The following is a 23,516-nucleotide window of genomic DNA, read 5'->3' as shown; positions in this document are numbered from 1 at the left end:
CAATTGCTATTCTTTTCTTCGGTAATGAAAATGGGATTTTTATTTGAAATTCTTGGTACAAATGCGAAAGGCAGCATCTTCAGCTCCTTCATTAACTGTTTTATTTGAAAAAACAATTAATAAAATCAAAGTCAATCTTTTCCCCTCACTATTCCACCGAGGTTAAAATAGATTAGTATTCATATAGTTTTTGTTGTATATTGGAAAGCTGAACAACACATTTTATTTCTAACAGCAGGGGGAAAATGAAGAAAACCAAACTTAATTACACTGGTGATGTTAGGCCTTGGAATGGTTAAGGAAGCACAAGCACTCCTGTTGCAAATTTCTGGGTTCAGGACATTTATAAGTTGTTAGTGAAAATCTCAGAGGGCTGAAACTTACTGTAAAACAGCATGGAACCCAAATTGTTTTATTTTCTGAACTTGAAAATTTGAAAAAAAGGCAGTACAAGCAACAAATAGATTAATACTTTTTTAAAAAACAACAACAACAACCATGTGTTCATTAGATCAGATTCATTTTTTATTCATGTTATTGCATTAGTATAATAATACAGTTTTAATTTTATGAAGCTGTAGGCATTTAGGTAATATCAGCTCGAGTACAGTGTGTGGGCTTGATGATTTAGCTTAAATCATTCTAACTGTATGGAAGCTATTGGGATTCTGCTGAGTCGTACCAGCTAAAAATCTGACCTCCACACTATTCTATATATCTTTCCTATGAAGCATCCTCTTTCCTTCCTTTTCTCATTAAACATTTATTTAGAACCAGCAGCGTGCTAGGCACTGTATTGGGCGCAGAGTTAGCATGGCTCGACCCAGAAAGCTAAGGAATGAAATCAGATCGTCTTATGCTCTCTTATGTCCGTGTAATGAATGAGATTTCCAGGAAATAAGGTGCAGGACGCAAGCAACATGGACAGGGCAAAAGTGAAGAGAGGAAGGGAAGGAATTTGGTGTGGGAATATCAATGCTTTGAGTACTATTCAGTAGGAAGAGAAGTTGTTTTGACAGATGGATAGAGGAGGCACTCCAGATACAGGACACAGTGTGAAATAAGGCACAAAGTTTTAAGTGTGGGATGAAGAGGCAGGTGGTTGGGAATTACATCAATCAGCCGTTTGTCCTAATCATGGACGTTATCTGGAATTGTCCTTAAAATGTTATTTTTTCTGACCAAAACTCCCAAGCTACTGTTTTGCTGTTTAATTTGATTTCCTCCCCTAACAGATTGCTGTTGTTCTAAGCTAACGGAATCCCTCACTTATTTAAAGAAAACCAATGTATATTCAGTACGACAAGGTACGACAAGGCTGTATATTGTCTCCCTGCTTATTTAACTTATATGCAGAATTCATCATGCGAAAGGCTGGGCTGGATGAATCCCCAACCGGAATTAAGATTGCCGGAAAAAATATCAACAACCTCAGATATGCTGATGATACTACCTTGATGGCAGAAAGTGAGGAAGAATTAAAGAACCTTTTAATGAGGGTGAAAGAGGAGAGCGCAAAATATGGTCTGAAGCTCAACATCAAAAAAACTAAGATCATGGCCACTGGTCCCATCACCTCCTGGCAAATAGAAGGGGAAGAAATGGAGGCAGTGAGAGATTTCACTTTCTTGGGTTCCATGATCACTGCAGATGGTGACAGCAGTCACGAAATTAGAAGACGCCTGCTTCTTGGGAGAAAAGCAATGACAAACCTAGACAGCATCTTAAAAAGCAAAGACATCACCTTGCCGACAAAGGTCCGTATAGTTAAAGCTATGGTTTTCCCAGTAGTAATGTACGGAAGTGAGAGCTGGACCATAAAGAAGGCTGATCACCGTAGAATTGATGCTTTTGAATTATGGTGCTGGAGGAGACTCTTGAGAGTCCCGTGGACTGCAAGAAGATCAAACCTATCCATTCTCAAAGAAATCAGCCCTGAGTACTCACTAGAAGGACAGATCCTGAAGTTGAGGCTCCAGTACTTTGGCCACCTCATGAGAAGAGAAGAATCCCTAGAAAAGGCCCTGATGCTGGGAAAGATGGAGGGCACAAGGAGAAGGGGACGACAGAGGATGAGATGGTTGGACAGTGTTCTTGAAGCTACTAACATGAGTTTGGCCAAACTGCGAGAGCCAGTGAAGGATAGGCGTGCCTGGCGTGCTCTGGTCCATGGGGTCACGAAGAGTCAGACACGACTGAACGACTGAACAACAACAACAACAATGTATATTCAAACATTCATGTGGGCATAAACCAGCCTTTCTCTACCTTGGGTCCCCAGATGTTGTTGTACTACAACTCCCATCATCCCTGACCACTGGTCCCGCTAGCTAGGGATGATGGGAATTATAGTCCAACGACATCTGGGGACTCAAGGTTGAGAAAGGCTGGATAAACGATACTAAAAGTTTTAAATACATTTGGGGGGAAATGAAAGCTAAACCAAGCAAAAACCGTGAAGGAGTGCCAGGGAGAGATCATTTGCATTGACTTCATAGGAACAAGTGTCTCCTAGCTTCAAATTTGTGTGTCCTTGTTGCAATCCACTTCTGTACACATGTGAATGTCCACCCCTTGAGAAGCCCTGCATCAAGCTGTGATACGATGGGATGAGCCGACACAACTCATTCTGTTTCTTTATTTTTGTTCCATGAGGTTGCTGTGACCTGCATTCTACTTTCCCTGCATTATTTAGGGTACCAAGCCAGTTCTTAGAACCACTGAAACATAACTATTTGGGGATATGAATATGCAGGCTGTGTTTGAAGACTAGGATGAGTTGTATCCAATTATGTTGCTCAGCTGATGATGAGGCTGCAATCAGTGGAAGGAGAGAAGGATTGGATTATTGTTTTTGTTTTAATTTTATATAGGGTGGTATATAAATTCAATAAATGAAATTAAATGAATGATACACATTTAGGCGCCAGGCAAAAATGTTCCTTTTTAACTAGGCTGACCTGATCAAAACCATATACCCTTTAAAATGCAGCTTTTGGGGGGAGGGTCATTGGATTATTGTTTTTATTTTGATTTTATATATTGTGATTTTTTTTTTGTAAACTGCCCTGAGACCTCTGGGTATAGGGAGGTATATAAATTCAGTGAAAATGAAATGAAATGAGAAGGAAGCAGATTTAAACAATTTCTCATCCTCTTTCATTCTCCTAAATCTGCTCTGCTTTGGATCAGGTTTAGGAGGGCTGTAGGGACTTACGGAATCCCTATTTTTGAGGCATCCTTTGCCTTAATATATCTTAAAGCACTGGTAGCCAACACAATGCTCTCTAGATGCTTTGTTGTTCAGTCGTTCAGTTGTGTCCGACTCTTCGTGACCCCAAAGACCAGAGCATGACAGGCACCCCTATCCTCCACTGCCTCCCACAGTTTGGCCAAACTCATACCAGTCGCTTTGAGAACACTGTCCAACCATCTCATCCTCTGTCGTCCCCTTCTTCTTGTGCCCTCCATCTTTCCCAACATCAGCGTCTTTTCCAGGGAGTCTTCTCTTCTCATGAGGTGGCCAAAGTGCTGGAGCCTCAACTTCAGGATCTGCCCTTACAGTGAGCACTCAGGGCTGATTTCTTTAAGGATGGATAAGTTTGATCTTTTTGCAGTCCATGGGACTCTCAAGAGTCTCCTCCAGCACCATAATTCAAAAGCATCAATTCTACGGCGATCAGCCTTCTTTATGGTCCAGCTCTCACTTCCATACATTACTACTGGGAAAACCATGGCTTTAACTATACGGACCTTTGTCGGCAAGGTGATGTCTTTGCTTTTTAAGATGCTGTCTAGGTTTTTCATTGCTTTCCTCCCAAGAAGCAGGCGTCTTTTAATTTCGTGACTGCTGTCACCATCTGCAGTGATCATGGAACCCAAGAAAGTAAAATCTAGATGCTACAACTCCCATAATCCCTGATCACTGGTCATGCTAGCTGGGACCGATGGAAATTGGAATCAAGCAGCATATTGGATGTCACTGGCTCCCGTGCCTTTAAACGATGCTTCAGTTACGTGTAGTGGTGATCTTTTAAAAATCTTTTGAGAGCATCCTCTCAATTATGAGCCAAGTCCATATAGCATGGCAGTGACAGTGACTGGACCTCAGGCATTTTTGCACATGAAGCAAAAAAAAAAAAAAAAAAAAAAAAAAGCCAAAATGCCTCCGTTCACAATTTGAACTCATTTGAGCCAAGGCAATGGAGGGCAGAAAATTGCTACTTGTGATGGTAGCAGATAAGCCTAGCCTTGTTTAAAAAGCTTTGTGGGACTAGCTCCCAGAGGTGCAATGGGTCAGTGCATCTAGCTGTTAACCAGAAGGTTGGTGGTTTGAGCCCACCCAGAGACGGCTGTGGGCAGATTTATTGAATTGCAGGGGGTTGGACTAGATGACCGTTGGGGTCCCTTCCAACTCTGATTCTATGATTCAGATAGAACTGGCAATTATATTAGGTTCTCATGGTCAAACTTTTAATTGGCAGTGATGTTGCAGCAAATGTTCTGTTTAGTCTGATTTTTTGTTTGTGTACATTGTCTATATTTATATATAAACTGTTCCAATTCCTAGAGTCGGGAAGGGATGGAAGCCAAAGTAAACAGACAGTTATGCAAGTGCTGTTTTCTTAAAATCTAATTACCGGATTTCAGTTCCTAGAGTAACATAGGGTACAGTCATTTACCAAGCCACAACTTACCACAGTGTACTTGTGGTGCCTGCAACAACCCTGCCAAGTGGCGAGAAGAGTTTTGCAAATCGTTCACACCCTGTCCCAAAGTCTGGGGAATCAGAAGCATGGTGAAATTCTCCTTACTATTTGGCAGGGCAACCCAGGCTCAAATGATTGTATACACACTGGTTGTGAAAGTTGCCATTTTAAAAAATTCTCTTTCTTTTCACCCTATTCAGAGCCCCATGTTTGCTCTGCCGTGCTCATGCAGAGCTCCTGGTTATGCCCAGATATCACATTGGAGAGCCTGTTCCCCTACCAAACTGTTAGATGGGCATGATGACATGTTTCATCTATAAAGGGGAAACAAGGTAATATTTTCTAGCATATTTCATTTTCTGATGTAAAAGCTGGTACTCGGAAACACATCATTGAAAGCAATCTATTAACAATTTTCATTTGCCTTTTTTTGAAAGCATTATACATCTTGTTTTTGTTTCGTTTTTGTTTTTGACTATTTCTGGTCGTTTTCATGATGAGAACTATGCTGGAACACACTCTATATTTGATGCTGATGCTCTTGAATGGATTCATTTAAACTGATAGGAATCCATAAGCATAAAAACCAATATTATTTCATGTGTAATATTGTCATTGTGGCAGGCACAGTGCATCATTTCTGCTGGAATTGTTTCTCCTAATGCATAAGTTACCAGAGTGCATTATAGATGAATGTTTGCTTCTTTGCAACTTTAACCCTCTGTTCATTCAAGTCTTCATTTAAAGCTAAACAAACAGGCTGGTAGATTCTATTTGTGTTTGAGTACAGATCTTCCTTGAAGACTTTGTTTCATGCATTTGATGCTTGTTGCTAAAATGCTTGAAAGCAGTATTCTCATCAATTAGCAGCCTTACAGGAATAACAATTAACATCTTCTCAAGCAACTGTAAATTAACATAGTTCACACATGATTAATGTCATTTTTTGGGGGGGAAAGGTATAGTCAGGACTGTGTGTACAATATAAGGGATAAAAACAGACAAACTTTTCTATCCACACCATTCAAATGATTTGATGTGTTTTCCTTTGCACATCATGTTGAATGTGTTACAAGCACAATAATGAAAAAGGGTCACAAGGTCAGAAATAAATTCTGCCTTTAAAACTCCTAGTGCTAATTAATCACGCCTGATTTCTAATGAAAACAAATACCATTAGGCAGGTATTCAATTAAATAGATAGAGGCAGTCTTTTCACACTGGATAACACCGAAGTTGTCCATTTTTGTTTTTTTAAAAAAAATATTTCAGAAAAGGAGCTCTATCTGAATGTAGAAGATCAAGCTTTTCCTAAATTATAATAATATTTTTTTCCAGCTGCATGATCTGCTGGTTTTTATAGCCTATAATTATGAACTTTGTATTTCACAGGTGTCCTACTGTCAGGGTGGGGGTGCGGGAGGTGGAAATCTCCATCTTTTGAAATTATGGGATGCTGCCTCGCAATGGCAGAACCTAATCTGCTCCCAATTTGTGTCAGCATTTTGCATGGGGGGGGGGACTCAAATCCTCTGTAAAACTAGGAATCAGTGGAAGGTATCCCCCCCCGCTTCTTTTTTCTTCTTCTCTGGGCTTCATAAGCCCAATGCAATTAGGCAGCAAGTGACTGTATGCCATATGCATTTATTGCTCTTCTTAGCATGTGTTACTTTGATGTGTTAGGCTGGAAAGCAAACTCTTTTTCTTGGGCAGCCTTCCTCCTGGGTCTTTATACTGCTTAGCAGTTGAGTGTAGACTTTGAAACACAGCCTAATTTAGAGGCAGATGCTGCAGCTGCTGCTGTCATTTCACCAGTCTCCCCCCTTCCCCGATTTTGCTTTGATGTCAGCTTAGAGCCGTTGTTGTTGCATTCGGTACATTGGCTTCTCCTTCCTCAATTCACAAAACAGAACCTGCATAATTTTAACCATTTGTGTGTGCGCACGTGTGCTTTTGCTCCTAAATCTTTTCCTAGCAGCCCCGCTCGCCGAGGAAGCCTCGCGTAGAGTCACATGTGTTGTGTCAGCCTCTTTCATAATCACACGGGAGAAGAAAGCTGTACGGGAAAGGAAAACAAACAAAAAGTCCCTTTGAATTTGACCCTTTGATGTTCAGCGAATGGCTACTGACATCAGAAAAAAAGAAGGCATATGGTGGCCGATACAAAAGCCATTCAGTTATTTCCAAAACCTGCGTAGGATTTGAGTGCGATCGACGGAGCCACTTCAGATGTGATAAACCAATTGTCGGAGGAACATGCGGAGCTGGTACTGGGCTTGCAGTTTGGTCAGGCTGCAGGCCCAGAGATGTCACCATAGGAGAGGCCCTGCTTGTGGTGACTTTGGTGAATGTGCCCTGGAGTTCAGGGCCGGCCCACCCATGAAGCAAAGTAAGGCAACTCCCTCAGGTGGCAGGATCCACAGGAGCAGCAGATCCATCCTCCAAGGAATGCATCACCTTCCACTGCAGCTGTGGTGACATCCTTGGGGGCTGGATCGATCTCCTCCTTGGCAGTCCTAACCCAATGCCACCTCTACATTGGCCCCTTGGTAAATAGTAGGCGCTGCTGGTTTCCTCTCCCACCCTTGTTTTGATGCCAATATTTATCCCCCCTTGTTCCTGATGTAGATTTTTACACACCACTTCTTCCCCACTTGAGCATGGGGGAGGCTGCACCTTTTTGTGGTTCGCCTCAGGTGCCAAAATGGCTTGAGCCAGCCTTGCGTGGAGTGTCACCACAAAAGATGGGGCCTTCTCAGTGGTGGCACCCCAGCTATGGAACTCCCCTTTTACTGAGGTCAGATTATTTCCCCACATTATAATGCATCCAGATGGCAACTCAAAACCTATTTGTTCTAACAGAAGTTTGGCGCGTAATCAGAATACCATAATTTGTATTTGTATTTATGCTTATATTTGTGTTTGTAGAATTAAATGGTGATTTCTTTGACCTACTTTGTACTGTGCTTTTACTCTGCTTTTAATGCTGTAACTTTGTTGCTAGCTGCCCTGGGTTCTCGTGAGAGGAAGGGCAGAATATAATAAATAAAATATAAAAAACTTGATTATTATTAATAAAATATACATTTAATGATATTATCATCATTATTTGATTATGGACTGGTGTCTCAGACAGAAAGCCCATGTATGTACAACTGAGGCCCTGCTTAAATACCTACCTGAGAAGGCCATCATGCTGGCAGGCACTTGGAAAAGGGCCTTATAAGTAGTGGCCCCACACCTGTGGTATCCAGTCCCATTTGAGATTAGGGAAGCCTTATCCTTTGACAGTTTCAAATGTGGCAATGAAGAACTCATCTCTTTTCTGTTTCCTTTAGTGGCTGATGCAAATCAAAGTGCAGATATATTATTATGGTTTGGTGTGTGTGTGTGTGTGTGTGTGTAATATTTGCTGGATGTTTTCTGTTTTGTGCTGGCTGTTTTTATGAAGCAGATATCTGAAGTGCTTTTAAGTTCTGTTTTATTGATTGTATTTTCATGTGTATTTTGTAAGCTGCTTTGAATTTTTCCCAGAGAATGGAGTTGTACATCTGTTAAACAGACTTAACATGATGACTCAGAAGGCAATGAAAGACCTCATCTGTACATTGACTATGGCTGGATCTAGACACGTCAAAAAAGCGATTCAGTTAAACGCATTGTAAACTCATACAGGGAAATTCGGTAGGGATAGACAGGACTTCACAGCGCCATCAGGTGTCATGGTGTTATATCACATATACAACACATATAAAACATTTTTTCTTTACCAATCTAGCTGAATCCTGTATCAGATCTCTGATGTGGCCACTTCCTATGACTTGGGTGGAGTATTATGAAAAACAAAACAAATTTCTTGCAGGCAGATTCACTGCCACCCTAATTAAACACCATATTAGGAGAATGCCAGTGCGTGGTGGAAAGGGGAGAGGAGATGGATTCTGCTTATTCAGAGTTTCAGGACATGACTCACACCCAACATTCTCCAATCCCAGTGCTTGGGGATCTGGATGGTGAAGCCTCAAAATGCAGCAAACTCTCACTGCCTTCACTCTTTTGTAAGTTCTCTCTTTTTAGAAAGAGTTGGTGGCATTTGTTCAGCTGATATTCCCCCCCCCCTTCACAGCACCCTACCCAGCTTGTACCTATTAGTTTCCTATCCTTTCTCAACCAACCCCAGACCCATCTGTACCTTGTTGTCTATGTTAAGTGTGACCAAATGGAGGTGATAACTAAAAATCAAGTCTGCACTGTGTTGGATATGGTGCTGAAGAAATGATTTTGCATGAAGCCATCATGGCACAAAGTGCCCATCACCAGCTTTGGCCGATGCATCAACTATACGCCTTCCTGAGCAGAGATAAAATGGTTACTATGACACATGTTTTGGTAACCTCATGTTTAGGCTATTGCAATGCACTTTGCGTGGGGCTGAACTTACAGCTGGTCCAGAATGCTGGAGCCTGGGTTGTGTTGTGTGCCCCTTATTATCTCACACTAGTGATAAGAGATCTGCACTGGCTGCCTTTTAACCACTGAACCAGATTTAAGGTCCTGCTACCTACCGTACATATAAAGCCCTAAACAACTCTGGGCCAGGTTACCTGAAATACCACCTCCCCCTCCACAGCCCAGTAAGGCTGTTATGATCAACACATGGAAACTGGTTAACTCTGCCATGGTAACACGGAGGCGGGCATTTTCTCAGGTGAAACCACTTTTGCAGAATGCTCCCCCTCCTGAAATACAAGAGGCCCCATCGGTACTGGCATTCTGCCAGCTCTTAAAGACACACCTGTTTAGTCAAGCATTCCCTTGATTCCCTAACATGAACCTCTTCATTATATTGTTTTAATGGGCTTGTTTATTGTACCCTTCAGTTGCGGATGTTTATTTTGACGATTTGATGAAAATGTTTTATTGTGTTTTTTAATTATGTGCGGCTACATTTTTTTATAATCAATCAAGCCACTTGGGAAAGTAAGAGGTATATACATTAAAAATGATATAATAATAATAATAATAATAATAATAATAATAATAATAATAATAATAATAATTCACCATCAACATTGCACCTTTGCAGGGCCTTCCAACAGCTTTTCCATGTGGTTTGTGGCCTTGGTGGCCTTGGTGGGAGATGTAAATAATCCATCGCAGTATACTGCAAGATGTTTGTTAGGCATTTTGAGGATAAAATTGCTCGCAGCTGCCATGGCTTGGAAAAAAAATTGTTGACACAGTTCAGTCAGTTGCGGCATCTTCTGATCCTATTTTGTGAATGATTTTTAATCGTTAAACCCTTAAGGTCTGTGAGACAAAATCCTGGGCCAGGTCCAGCCAACCACCTGTTTGCTTGCTTCTTGCCTCTCTTCGCTTATCACATTTAGCAGGGAGGAAGCAGCTACCTGGGTCCAGGAGGAGGTAAATATGGCACTGAGAGAGCTTGTGGTCTTAACTCCCTTAAAGGAAGCCATGATAGAAACTGCACTTGAATAAACCATCCTTCGACTTGAAGATATAAACAATTATTGGCCAGTGGCCAATTGTAGAAGTCCTTGAGTAAATGGTTATCAGTCAGCTCTAGATACTCTTGGATGAGACAAATTTTCTTAATCTATTTCATGTAGGTTTCAGGCTTGTTTTTTTGGTGTGGAAATTGCCTTCCCATCACCCCGTGGGATTATAATCAATCAATCAATCAATCAATCAATTAATATATAGAGTAATTGCCAAAGTGGCTTTTAAGCAGAATGGATGTGGATAAATTTCCTGAGTTGGAGATTGGAGGCGGGGGTTGGGGTTGGTCAGGTCAGGTCAGAGGAAAGGGAGGATAGGTCCTTACATGTTACTGAGTTTTTAATGGCTACCATGTTGGTAGTGAAAAATTCACAATTTTTTAATCGGCCATATTTTCAATTTACAGTTCAAGTCTTTGCCATTCATTATACAGCATTTCACATCATCCTTTCTCCATATCAATATCTAAGTGATACACAGCATATCCTCATAGATGAATCATTATAATGTCAGGTGTTAAAAGTCATAAATTTCAGGGCCCAAAGAACCCTAGTAAAAAATAAATAAATCTGCTTGTGTTTTAGTCATGTAATGAGAAGCTGAATTTGAAACGAGGAATTGAGGTGTGTGCTTTCCCTTCAGATTTTATTTCAGTGTTTTGTTTTTGCTAATTGCAGAATGTTCAATTTTATTATAATGGTCTTTTTGTATAATTTTGGATAATGGTCTTTTTGTATTCCAGCAAGATACCCCCCACCCCCCACTCCAGTGCATTGTGGCCCAGCTGAAGAGATTTGGTTACAGGAGAGGATCCAAGAACAGTTCATCACACTATCAGTGGCACCCATCAAAAAAGAGGTACACATATAAGAGGTGCAGGATCTGTCCTTGCTATGGAGCTCAGTGTGCCACACTCTGGCCTTACAGGGATACTTTAGGCTGGAGGAGAATAACTGAGCCAAGATAATCCAATACATTTCATGAGAATTCAGACCTGGGTATCCCTTGCCATAGACCAATGTTACAATGCTCTAATAGGATGGTCATGATGATGTCATCAGTGATGTTTTAAGAAATAGTATCAAGAAGACAAGTACTGGCCTCAGGTGCTTATTGTCTACACTCTGACAATCTGAGCAGGCAACTGGGAGGAGGGGAAGAATGAATGTGAGCATCAATAGTGGGATCAACCCAAAATCCTTCATTGCAATTTTCCATACCCATTCATAAAAGTGGGAGGGGGTATTTCAGGGGAGTGGGAGGAAACTTACCACTTCCAGCCACTGGTGGCCACCACTACCATTGAAGCATCTGTCAGAGCAACACTATGTCATGTCATTTGTGGTGAGTGGAATGATGGATGACAGTGGATAGTCTTTAGGAAGTGCAGGCCTTTGGAGCAATGGCTCCCTTGTTGCAGAACTTCTTGTTCAGAGTGTTATCCGAGGTCTGTGGAATTCAGCAGTCATGAGCTGGATCAGGATTATACCCTGGCACTTCACAGTTTATTTATTCCATGTTTTTAGTTGTCACATTCAATTCTGTAGTAGTTGGGGAAAGGAGTTAGGCATGGTGGTATCTTCAGCAGAACTTGATTAAATGTAATTCAGAAAAAAAAGAGTGGATTAGCTGAATGTTAATCACGGTGCTTAAAAAAAAAGGGGGGGGAATCACCAAGGAAAATATGATTATTGTTCTCCTGGATGTTTATAGCACCATTTCTGTGCCTCACCCACAGATTTGTTGCCTGACTTTTATTAGAAAAGGTCAAATTTTGAGTAATTGTTTGATGGTATAATTAAGCCTAATTAACAAGTAATTCCAGGAAGACTGAACTATTATAGCAGTGATTTTGTAGTGATAGACTAACAGAGAAAGTTAGTTCATTTTTAACTCCTTAATAGCTTCCCGCTACTTATTGAAGAAGAGGACTACACACTACATTTGCCCCTGTCTGTAATAGCACGAGTGTAGCCACATTTGGAGAGTCATACAGATGGATTACGCAGTTCTTATTTTTATCTGTAAGTTGCCTTGAGTTCCATCAAGTGTGGTGTAGTGGTTAAGAGTGGTAGACTCGTAATCTGGGGAACCGGGTTCGCGTCTCCACTCCCCCACATGCAGCTGCTGGGTGACCTTGGGCTAGTCACACTTTGAAGTCTCTCAGCCCCACTCACCACACAGAGTGTTTGTTGTGGGGGAGGAAGGGAAAGGAGAATGTTAGCCACTTTGAGACTCCTTCGGGTAGTGAAAAGCGGGATATCAAATCCAAACTCTTCTTCTTCTTCTTCTTCTTCTTCTTCTTCTTCTTCTTCTTCTTCTTCTTCTTCTTCTTCTTCTTCTTCCATCAGGGAAAAAAGTGGAGTAAAAATAAATATATTAACTTTGTCATCACCATTACCTGTTGGAGATATTGAAGTGTCTGGATGAAAAGGCTTAGTTGCATCAGTACTTAAGAGGGAGCACCACTAAAATGGAGAAACTGTAACCACTTTAGATATTAAGGACTTCTACCATGACCTCTTAAGTGTGTGATGTGGGAAATCCATATGGGGAACAAAAGGCTCATTCCACATTGTATTATTGGAAATAAATTTACATCATGCATGGAAGAAACCAACCAACCAACCAGCGAACCAGAATTGCTGGCTAGACATTGGCAGAAAATCCCTAGTAAACAACTGCAACCCACACAGAGTCGGTGCATATTAAATGTGTGTGTGGAACGTTTGCCTGCTATTGCATTCAAGGCATTTTGTTGTTGTTCAGTCGTGTCCAACTTTTCGTGACCCCATGGACCAGAGCATGCCAGGCCCGCCTATCTTTCACTGCCTCCCGCAGTTTGGCCAAACTCATGCTAGTCGCTTCGAGAACACTGTCCAACCATCTCATCCTCTGTCGTCCCCTTCTCCTTGTGCTCTCCATCTTTCCCAACATCAGGGTCTTTTCTCGGGAGTCTTCTCTTCTCATGAGGTGGCCAAAGTACTGGAGCCTCAACTTCAGGATCTGTCCTTCCAGTGAGCACTCAGGGCTGATTTCTTTAAGGATGGATAAGTTTGATCTTTTTGCAGTCCATGGGACTCTCAAGAGTCTCCTCCAGCACCATAATTCAAAGGCATAGCGTAAATCTATTAAAAATAAGTAAGAATACACCCATAAAACCATATAACAGACCCACACCCTGGGAAATCATTGTGTTTCACGTAGGTCTGTGTGGACACCATTTCTTTCTGTATAAGCAACCTGCTGCTGTTTTTGAGATCTAGAGGGGAAACCTTCTGTGCAGCACATGCCATTTTGGGTCTTTTGGGTTCTTTGTAATGTGCACACATTGGCCAGCATATGGTGCCTTCATCCTGGCCCCCTAACAGCAGTGCTGATGTCTCATTTTTTAAATTTTATTTCCCTCTGATCACATTCCTAGTCCTTACTCCCCTATCACCACCACCACCCCAATCAAATTTGTTTGAATTGATGGTCAATTAAGAACTTTTCTAAAAGTATTGCAATAACTTGACTGGACTTTAGTAGAAAAATGCAAGCTAAATCAACAGCACGTACCACCAGTACAGACCTGCCGTTTGCAGGAATCTAAATCAAAGACATGGAACACCACCCTTTATTGGTTATAGGTGTTGCTTGCATAAGTATTACATTTCTAATGCACACTTTCCAACACACCCATTTTTCAACACATTTTTGATTGGAGAGTGCATTGCAAAATTCAGAGGAATGCAAATTTTGAACAACAACTTTGTTTCAGTTTGTTTATTGCTTCAGAAAGTGTAAACTGGGTAGATTCACATTAAAATGTGGACCAAACTGATCTTCTCACCCATACCTACATGTGATGGGGGAGGGGAAGAGTGGGGCTTCTTAATCCTTTCTCCTCAATATGATTCTATCCCCACAGGTCATGTACAGAAGCTCCTTCCGAAAGTTGAGTCTCAGTCCATAAGGGTCTTTAAAGCAGTTTGAATTGTGCTCGGAAGTAAACCAGCAGCTAGTAGTGTAGACTGGCATGATGTGTTCCTTTCATGTGGTTCCAGTTAGAAGTACAGTGATTGCCTTGTATGTTAGATTACCTGAAATTTCTAAGAAGTTTTCAAAGGCAGCATCACATATAACACGTGGAATTAATCTCATCTGCAGACTATCAGTACATGAATAACTGAGGCTTTGCTATTGTCGTCTACCCTTGCTGGCAGGATAGAAGGAAGGGCAGGCATCATCCATCAATCACCATTTTCACTTTTGCTTTTGTTTTAAATGTATAAGTGTGTTGTCTCTTTCTCTCTCTGTCTTCTCTTTCTGTCTATCCATCTAGCCATCTATCTCCCCCTATTTGGAACAACGGGAGGGAAAGTACAGTCGTACCTTTGTTTTTGAACAGCTTAGTTCTCGAATGTTTTGTCTCCCGAACGCCGCAAATGCGGAAGTGACTGTTCTGGTTTGTGAACTATTTTTGGAAGCCGAATGTCCGACGGGGCTTCCGTGGCTTCTGATGCAGCCAATCAGAAGCCGTGCTTTGGTTTCCGAGTATTTTGGAAGTCGAACGGACTTCCAGAACGGATTCCGTTTGACTTCCAAGGTATGACTGTAATGACATTGATCTATGCCAACTCATTTGATGAAATTCAGCCTCCAGTTTGGGGGCAGGTCAGGGTACACTTCAGATCCACATCCTCCCTTTGTAGTCTCCCCTTTTGGCCCTAATGATGTCATAGTTTCAACATCAGTAGGGCCAGGGCCAAGGAACATTCTGGGGATGGGCATAAGATTTCCCTCTCCGAGGCTGGAGTTCTTTCCAGTAAAATTGCAGGTCCCAATACTAAAAAGCAATGACTGATTGAACATGGAACAATAATTTCTAATTAGTGTTAGTTGTAATAATCTATCTCATTTACAATAAAGAAAGCTCTTTTCATTGATAAAATGTTTCCTACTGCAATCATATACCTCCTAGCTGATGTTCCGTAAAACACATTTTGTATTTTTATGGCTAATGCTGAGTTACTGGGGGGTTTTTTTTGGGGGGGCGGATAAAATATTCTTCACAAGATGACATATTCTGGGTGATTTGCAGAAATGGAAGCATTCAGTAACTTTGATAAGGCATCTAAACACATAATCCCATCTAAATAGCATGTCCCTGATTATTCACAGGCTTATATAATATGTTGGCTGTTTAACTTTGGATCATACTATCACTCTAACCCAAATGGATTTAGAGTTAGTGGGTTTGCAGTAAAGCATACTGCTGTAATCTGATGGTGCAGCAGCTGCATAATGCAGCAACGTAATTTATTAATGTAATATGTTCACCCCTGTACTAACGAAAGGGCTGTTGGTGGTTCCTTTCATTCCTCACAGGAGCACCTCATTAATAACAGGGAAGCCAGTATTTCAGTGCCTTTAACTTCTAGTGGTTTTCAGTCCCAGATTCTGGGAATAGGACTTTAAAAACGACAGGGTAACACTGGTTTGTGCTTACAGGTTACTTGAGTTTAGCTACAGTATTTGAATTGTAGTTTTCAGTACCTGGGCACACTACAAATGGAATTTTCCTTTATGTTCCTCCTTACATGCTCCCACAATCCTGATCTCCAGATTACACAATCCCAGGAGAGATTGGATTATTATTCTTAAAATAATAATCATAATCTAGAGAGTTGCAGTGAGCAAGATGCACCCCTTCTACATAGAAGAATACACATATGAGCATATCTATCTATCTCTATCTGTCTATCATCTATCTATCTATCTATCATTTATCATCTCTATCATCTCTCTATCTTCCTCATCAATTTGTTCACTTAATATTTAAAGCTGCAATCCTAGGCGTAGCTACCTGGGAGTAAGCCCACACCCCCTTAAGTAAATTGGTATGGGATTTCACACTGCATAGTTGTAGTCTCAATAGAGCATTAGTCCTACTTGGCTTATTGGGACTTACTTCTGACCAAATAGTTTTTCTTTAGAACAGGGATGGCAATCTCTTCTGTCCAGGGGCAGTAGGCACCATAAATACAGCACTGCATTAAGTGGAGAATGGGTTTAACACTCCTCCCATTGCAGTCCCAATAAAAATCCCACACCAAGTCTAACCTCAGGAGAAAAGCTTCCATTTTGAGATGGAGAGAAGTTTCATTTTTTTTTAGCTTCTGGAGACAAGTTTCCATTTGGTGGTGATTTAGTACAGGCATAGGCAAACTCGGCCCTCCAGATGTTTTGGGACTACAACTCCCATCATCCCTAGCTAACACGACCAGTGGTCAGGGATGATGGGAGTTGTAGTCGCAAAACATATGGCGGGCCGAGTTTGCCTATGCCTAATTTAGTAGATCTCTATCTTGCCAAGAGCATATTCTTAAATTAAAAAAAGGAAATGAAAAGGAACCAGTTGCACTAGAGCCAGAGTTAGACCATCTGATCTTTTTCACAGAGCAGCTGGTGCCAGGTGGTCCTTAGTCAACAGAGGGAACAGTTCAACTAGAACAGACACAGGCACCTGGTGTACTCCATTCACCTACATCCCTGCCTCTCTCTCTTTCATTCCTTCTCACAGGACAAATTGTGTCACTTTTGCTCCACATCTTAATTATACAGCCATGACAAACCTTTCTTGTACTTCAGAGCTCAGGCCCCTGTGAGGACAACACAGATTTGCGGTCCTCTGTGGCAAAGCTGAGAGTCCAGGTATTCATCAGCCCAAACCTGTTTAGCTTCAGCAAGGCGTCTGCAGCCTATGCGATCAAACCATGGAATGCTTTCCTCCTCAAACAGGTGAGGCCCAACACCACCACATTTTTGTTAAGTGAGTGTACAGTCACAGGTATTTTGGAGGGGGTCCCAAATCTTGCCAGATTGTTTAGTCTACCACGTTAGCCGCTGTTACCTAGTGAAGGAAGACCTGCAAAGTTAGGTGTGTTTTTTAAAACAACAACAACAAAACAACAATACCAAGTGCTTTTGGCCACCAACAGCTCTGTGATTATTGAAGGCTGATTTTGTGATGATGTGTCTTTTCACCACTTTGGACTATCAGAGACCAATTTCATGCTGTGCGAATTCACTAATCATGCAACAAGGTAGCAATCAGATGGTGGGCAGGTGATTAGTTTGCTCTAGGTTTTCGCAGAAAGAAGCTGAAAACAACGGCAGGATCCACCACCAAATTGCCATCTGGAAATACATTTACTATAAGGTGCAAAAAGTGGGCTCAGGAAGTCTCACATTGGGCTAATTTGGAGGGTAAATTCAGGGTATATGACAATACCCAATGTAGTCAAAATACAAAGTTGCACGACTGCTGGACAATATGTTACAGCATTCTGAGCAGCAATCGGGCATATTTCTCATTCATTAATATTTTAGCCTCTGTATTTCATTATAGGTATCTAGGTAAACCCTGTTAAATGGTATGTCTAAAGCGCATAAAAATTTAGATTTCATTTATGCAGCTTTCCCCCCCTTGTTTGCTCATAAATACAATAGTTCCAGGTAGAATTCTTCAAATGTATATTGTAATACATTTGTATTAAGGTTCAACAGGAGCCTAAAGACAGTGATAAAGAGCATTCCCATCAAATACTTTGAAATTAATCTGGCAGTTTGACCCAGTAACCGACATGCATACTAAAACACTGATGTGAATTGAAAATAAAATAACCACGCTTGACAGATATAATAGTTTAAGTGATTTCAAATTAACCACATCCCACTGACCGCAACTGAAGAATGTGTTCATTCTCCCGCAATGAAACATGCTCTAGGGACTCATTATACAGAGTAGAGTAAGTAAAACCAGAGTGGAGTAATTGATGCCGAGGAGGAAGAAAGAATGACAGCTATTTAATGATTCCCAAACTTATACATAAAGATATCACAAGTGCCTAATGTATTATTTTTTCTCTTTCCAAACTAGGTATATTATAGGCTTGCGTCTGCAATGCATAGCAATTGCAACACTTGATATAGCTTTTAGGGCTAATGAATTATGACCCCCAAAAAGGCATGAGCTGCTGCATGGAAAACGCAAATAGCAAACACCCTTGTGCCACTACGATTGTGCCTGTGGATATATCATGGGGTCAAGCCTCCAGTGCAAGAAGCAATGCATGAAGAACCCTCAGTCTCCATCCAGTAAGGTCTCTAATTATTTATTATTATTATTATTATTATTAAATATATATATCTATATATTCTGAAAAATTCCTAATGGTATTTTATTTTCCAGCAGTCCTGTGGGGGGGTATTAATTAAGGAGGAAAGAAATGGAGAAACTGGTACAAAAAGATATTGCTCTAGAGCAGTGTTTCTCAAAGTGGATGATACCGCCCCCTGGGGGTCGCTTGAACAACCCAGGGGGGCGGTAGTAGCCTCGGGTACAATTGGGGGGTATTGAATAAAAATAAGGGGGCGGTGGAAACATAAAGAAACAACAGAAGAAAATTTTGGAAAACGGTCCGTACACGTTTCATCTGTTGTGTAATGATGCTTACAACCAGGTTGGGCGCCACTGCAGGATGGTGACAATGCCTTCCCTGTACCCGGTGGTCATGCTGGAGGCAAGAAGTTCCCCCAGGCTTGGGTGAACCTTTTTTGGCTTCACCCAGGCATGGGAAATAGATCGCAGCTTGCCTGCCTATTTGACCAATGGCTGTAGTGCAGGCCACATCAGTGGGGCAGATCAGACTGAACCAGCAGGACATAGGTAGAAATATAGATGCATGAAAGAACACAAATTGGTCACTGTATCTTTTTGTTTGTTCGCTTAAAGAAGGTAGATTTCCAAGGGGAAGCTGAGTCATGTTCATTTTGAGAATAATTGGTGATGATGGGGCAGATGGGGAGAGGAGGCAGAAGGCCAAACTACACATTACATAAATCCCTTAAGTGCAAGAGTGGGGTGAGTCTTTAACCCCACCCCCACCCCACCCTGTGATCCCAATTTGGATTGGGGGTCTTCTGCCAGCTATATGCATGAGAGAATCAGCTCCCATTAACTTCAATGGGAGTAACCGCCCCATGGGTTTACTTCTTTAGTATCTTCATTTTGAAAGTGACTAGCAATGGGGTGGGGAGGGAGAGGAGGTTGAGGGCCAAACTATGTCCTACATTTATCATGTGTATGTTTTTTATGTGCAGCATTCAAAAGTCAGTTTACTACAGCAAGCCAGCAATATAATGCAGTACAATTCCAAACCAGTGATCAGTAATATTGCTACAAGGCGTCAAAATCCTAAGGATTAGAAAAAGAAGAAAACAAAACAAACAAACAAACAAAAACCAAAGCGCAAAATAAATTTATAATATATTTTCCAATAGAAGCGATATGCGTTTTTTAATGGCTAAGGTACAAAACTTGGCCACAGCATAGGATACTGAGCTCAAGGAGTCTTCCAAAAGGAATTTGCGTAGGATTTCGGGAATAAATTCCAGATAATATTGCAAGGGTTTAAATTTTGATAAAAGGGGTAATATAAGACGAGACCGTTCTTCACTGTAAAGTTCACAGAATAGAAGAATGTGAGTAACAGATTCCACCTTATTGGTCATGCATGGACATAGGCGCTCGTGAATTGGTACCCGCATAAATTTGCCGTGTAATACAGCTGTAGGCAGTGCCTCAAATCGGGCTCTGGAAAAGGCCCATCTATAAGATTCATAAGTAATATTAGATAAATAAGGAGCAGCTGAAAAGTTGGGCCAAGATTTTAGACACCTGAAATTCTCAGGGAGTAAGGCATCTTCTTTTTGCAGTTCGATATCGAGAAGCCTCTGAGTAATAGATGTTTTTGCCTTATTCAAGGGTCCACTAAAGAGATCTTCGGGAGTTTAGGCCAATTTGTTTGATCTTGTTAACAATTTGCGTAAGCCAAGGTGGATAAGGGACTGCAGCCAGAAAGTGAGATAACATTCCCTTTGGGTTATCGTGCCTCTTGTCTTAATATTACTTTGGGAGTACTCTTAGGGGTACCAAATAGGGATCTGAGAAATTTTGATTGGACCATTTCGAGAATCTTAAGGTTGGCAGAGAGACCAATTTGTGAGCCATACAAATTATGTGCAGTATTTTCTTTCATGAATCATTATTGTGTTTGGGTGAAAACAATGGCAGCTTGGGTAAGGGGTTAAACCCTCCCAGTCTAGAACACACACCCCACTTTGAAAAAAAAGGTTGCACTTAAGGGCAAATCATTGATTAATGTAGGGTATAGTTTGCTCTTGAATGATCTACAAGATCTCCAAAAAGTTTTAAAGGCAAGGTATTCCTTCACTGTTATTGACATTAATTCAGTTTAAGGTAAAGGGATCCCTGACAATTAAGTCCAGTCGCGAACGACTCTGGGGTTGCGGTGCTCATCTCGCTTTACAGGCCTGAGGGAGCCGGCTTTTGTCCGCTTCCACAGACAGTTTTTCCGGGTCATGTGGCCAGCATGACTAAGCCGCTTCTGGCGAAACCAGAGCAGTGCACGGAAACACTGTTTACCTTTCCACCGGACCGGTACCTATTTATCTACTTGCACTGTGTGCTTTTGAACTGCTAGGTTGGCAGGAGCTGGGACCGAACAATGGGAGCTCACCCTGTCACGGGGATTTGAACAACTGACCTTTTGATCGGCAAGCCCAAGCGGCACAGTGGTTTAACCCACAGCGCCACACCACATTTGTTGTTGTTGTTGTTTAGTCATTTAGTCATGTCTGACTCTTAGTGACCCCATGTCTTCCACTGCCTCCCACAGTTTGGTCAGACTCATGTTGGTAGCTTTGAGAACACAATCCAACCATCTCATCTTCTGTCGTCACCTTCTCCTTGTGCCCTCTATCTTTCCCAACATCAGGGTCTTTTCCAGGGAGTCTTCTCTTCTCATGAGGTGGCCAAAGTATTGGAGCCTCAGTTTCAGGATCTGTCCTTCCAGTGAGTATTCAGGGCTGATTTCCTTCAGAATGGATAGGTTTGATCTTCTTGCAGTCCATGGGGCTCTCAAGAGTCTTCTCCAGCACCATAACTCAAAAGCATCAATTCTTTCTTGTCTGGAAGGAAGCTACAGGAGAGAGAGAGAGAGAGAGAGAGAGAGAGAGAGAGAAAGAAAGAAAGAAGAAGAAGAAGAAGAAGAAGAAGAAGAAGAAGAAGAAGAAGAAGAAACTACCCTACTGTACTATACTTTTCTATTCATTGCTCCACTGTCAGGGACTGGCTGGAGGATGAGGAGTGGTGGGAAGCACCAACCAGGCAACCTCCAAGGGAGGAAGGGAGGAGGCTCAGAACAAGGGGATTAGCGGTGGGACACTGAGGAGAGGTCAGAGAGAGAAGCTTGGGAAGAGATGCAGGATACTGAAGGGACAACAGCCTTTAGCTGTTGGCAGGAGGAACCTGTGACAGGGAACAGTTCAGACTCCAAGGCAGAAGCAGAAGAGGGGGGTGGGTCAAGAGACTGCTGGAGCATCTCAGGAGTCTCCCCATCCAGTTGTGGCAAGCTCCCCTCTCTGCTGGTCTTCCTAATTAGGAGAGCAGAACAGAGACCAGAGGTGCACAGGCACAGTTTGGGACTGCTTAGGAAACATCCAGGAGAGGAAGAGTCTTAGGAGGGTTGGATGGCAGGGACATTCAGTCCTGGCAACTGCTCTATAGGGGCAAGACCTGCTGGGAAGTGTTGCTGAGTTGCATGCCATTTCATTGAATATAAAGAGTTAACTTCACTGACAACTCACTCCACCTCTTTGTTTTGACCTGCATCTGACTCCAGCCTTGACATCCATTTTTATCGCTGATCCCACACACCACTGGCATGTGGACCTAAAAAAAATGGCCCAGGGGGCAATCCTGCCCACAGGCTAAAATGTGTTTTCCTCCTTCTGTCTTGTGGGATCTTTCTTCCCTAATTTTGTCACTGCTGATTCTTGTAAAATTAAAGTTTCTCAGCTCCTGTATTTGGGAGCTAGATCTCGTCAGAAGGAAATTGTTGGATTGGGGACACCCACTGATCCCTTCCTGCAAGATGCATTTTACTTAGAAGTAAATTCAATTGATTACTATAGAGGAATGGCAACTTTGACATTTACACTGAAACTGTCAATTACAGTCCTAATTTTCAAATCTATGTCAAGGCACAAACATGAGTGGCACCAAAGACTCAACAGGAGAAAAAAACAATGCACTCGGGTAGCGCTGTGTGCAGAAAATTAATATGTGCATTATAGCAGAATACTCTACTAGTACCATCTGTGCCCATTGACTGCAGGTAAAATAAAAGCTATTTTCAAATCCAGGGGATAAAAAGATAAAAGTCATCCCTGCATTACATTAGAAATCAACGTTTTCTGTTCTCCTTTCTTACTGGTTGTTTGCTCTGCCAGTGCCATACACCTTAAGGCAAAACATGAGTTGTGATAGGCTGTCACACGGTTCAAAATATTATAGATGAAATCCTTCCGGGAGCAGCAGCTGGCTTGTTTTGTAAGCCACACAGTTTTTTTTGGCAGTGATGGCAATACACGTGCGCCTGAGGTTTTCTCAGATGGTTAAGTTTCTTTTTTCTCCAGGGATCCTTAAGAAAACCGTATATATATATATAATAATAATAAATATAAAATCCTCTTTGATTGTGAGGAATTCATGCTCTGCAATATATGCTTAAGGCCAAAGCCTAACAATTATTTTGCATTATAGCCTTTAAAGACCTTTCCATTATAAATAAGGGAATGTGAAAGCTGGCCATTAATACGTTGAGTTGAAATGTATTATTGTAAAAGAGGGAAAAATTGGCACATTAGTCGTCTTTGAAATGCAGAACAAATTCTATTACTATATTCTCCACGTCCAATAAAAGGCATGCTTTGTCCATAGAACTGAAGAAATTAGTGATAAAAACGGCTGGGAGGGCAATCTTTTCTAGGCTCCTCATTAATGTGAAATTATACCCTAGAGTCTATTCTGAATTGCTTTGTCCAATCTCATTTCAAATTATCTAGACAGACAATGGGTCCAGCCCTAAGACAACTGAAGTCAGTGGGAACATCTCTTCTCCTCTGAATATGGTGGTGTAAAAGTTATTCATAATGATGCATGTGGGGCATTCAAGAGAGATGTTACGCATCTTCACACGAACTCCTATGGCTGAGTGTAAATAGTTGTTAACACATTACCTATTGTCAACAAGGATGGATTTGTTTGTTTGTGTTTTTAAAAAAGCAGGCGTGTGTGATCCACATGTGGAAGCAGATCACTGCTCATAGACCTTCACAAATGGCTGCTGTGGAGGCTGTGCAAAGTCCAGATCC

The 23,516-nt window shown here is 41.6% G+C and overlaps 1 long non-coding RNA gene across 1 annotated transcript; it reads left to right on the top strand.

The window, feature by feature from the left end:
• Positions 1-4,913: 4,913 nt before the first annotated feature.
• Positions 4,914-18,369, top strand: LOC117046333. Its single transcript, XR_004426565.1, has 3 exons — positions 4,914-5,041; positions 10,972-11,087; positions 18,157-18,369. It is a non-coding gene; the product is annotated as an uncharacterized LOC117046333 (long non-coding RNA).
• The last annotated feature ends 5,147 nt before the right edge of the window (positions 18,370-23,516 follow it).

Source organism: Lacerta agilis, chromosome 5, assembly GCF_009819535.1.
Source record: "Lacerta agilis isolate rLacAgi1 chromosome 5, rLacAgi1.pri, whole genome shotgun sequence".
NCBI classification, from domain to species: Eukaryota; Metazoa; Chordata; class Lepidosauria; order Squamata; family Lacertidae; genus Lacerta; species Lacerta agilis.
The sequence above is the reverse complement of the archived record's forward strand: the minus strand, read 5'-3'. Positions and strand labels throughout refer to the sequence as shown.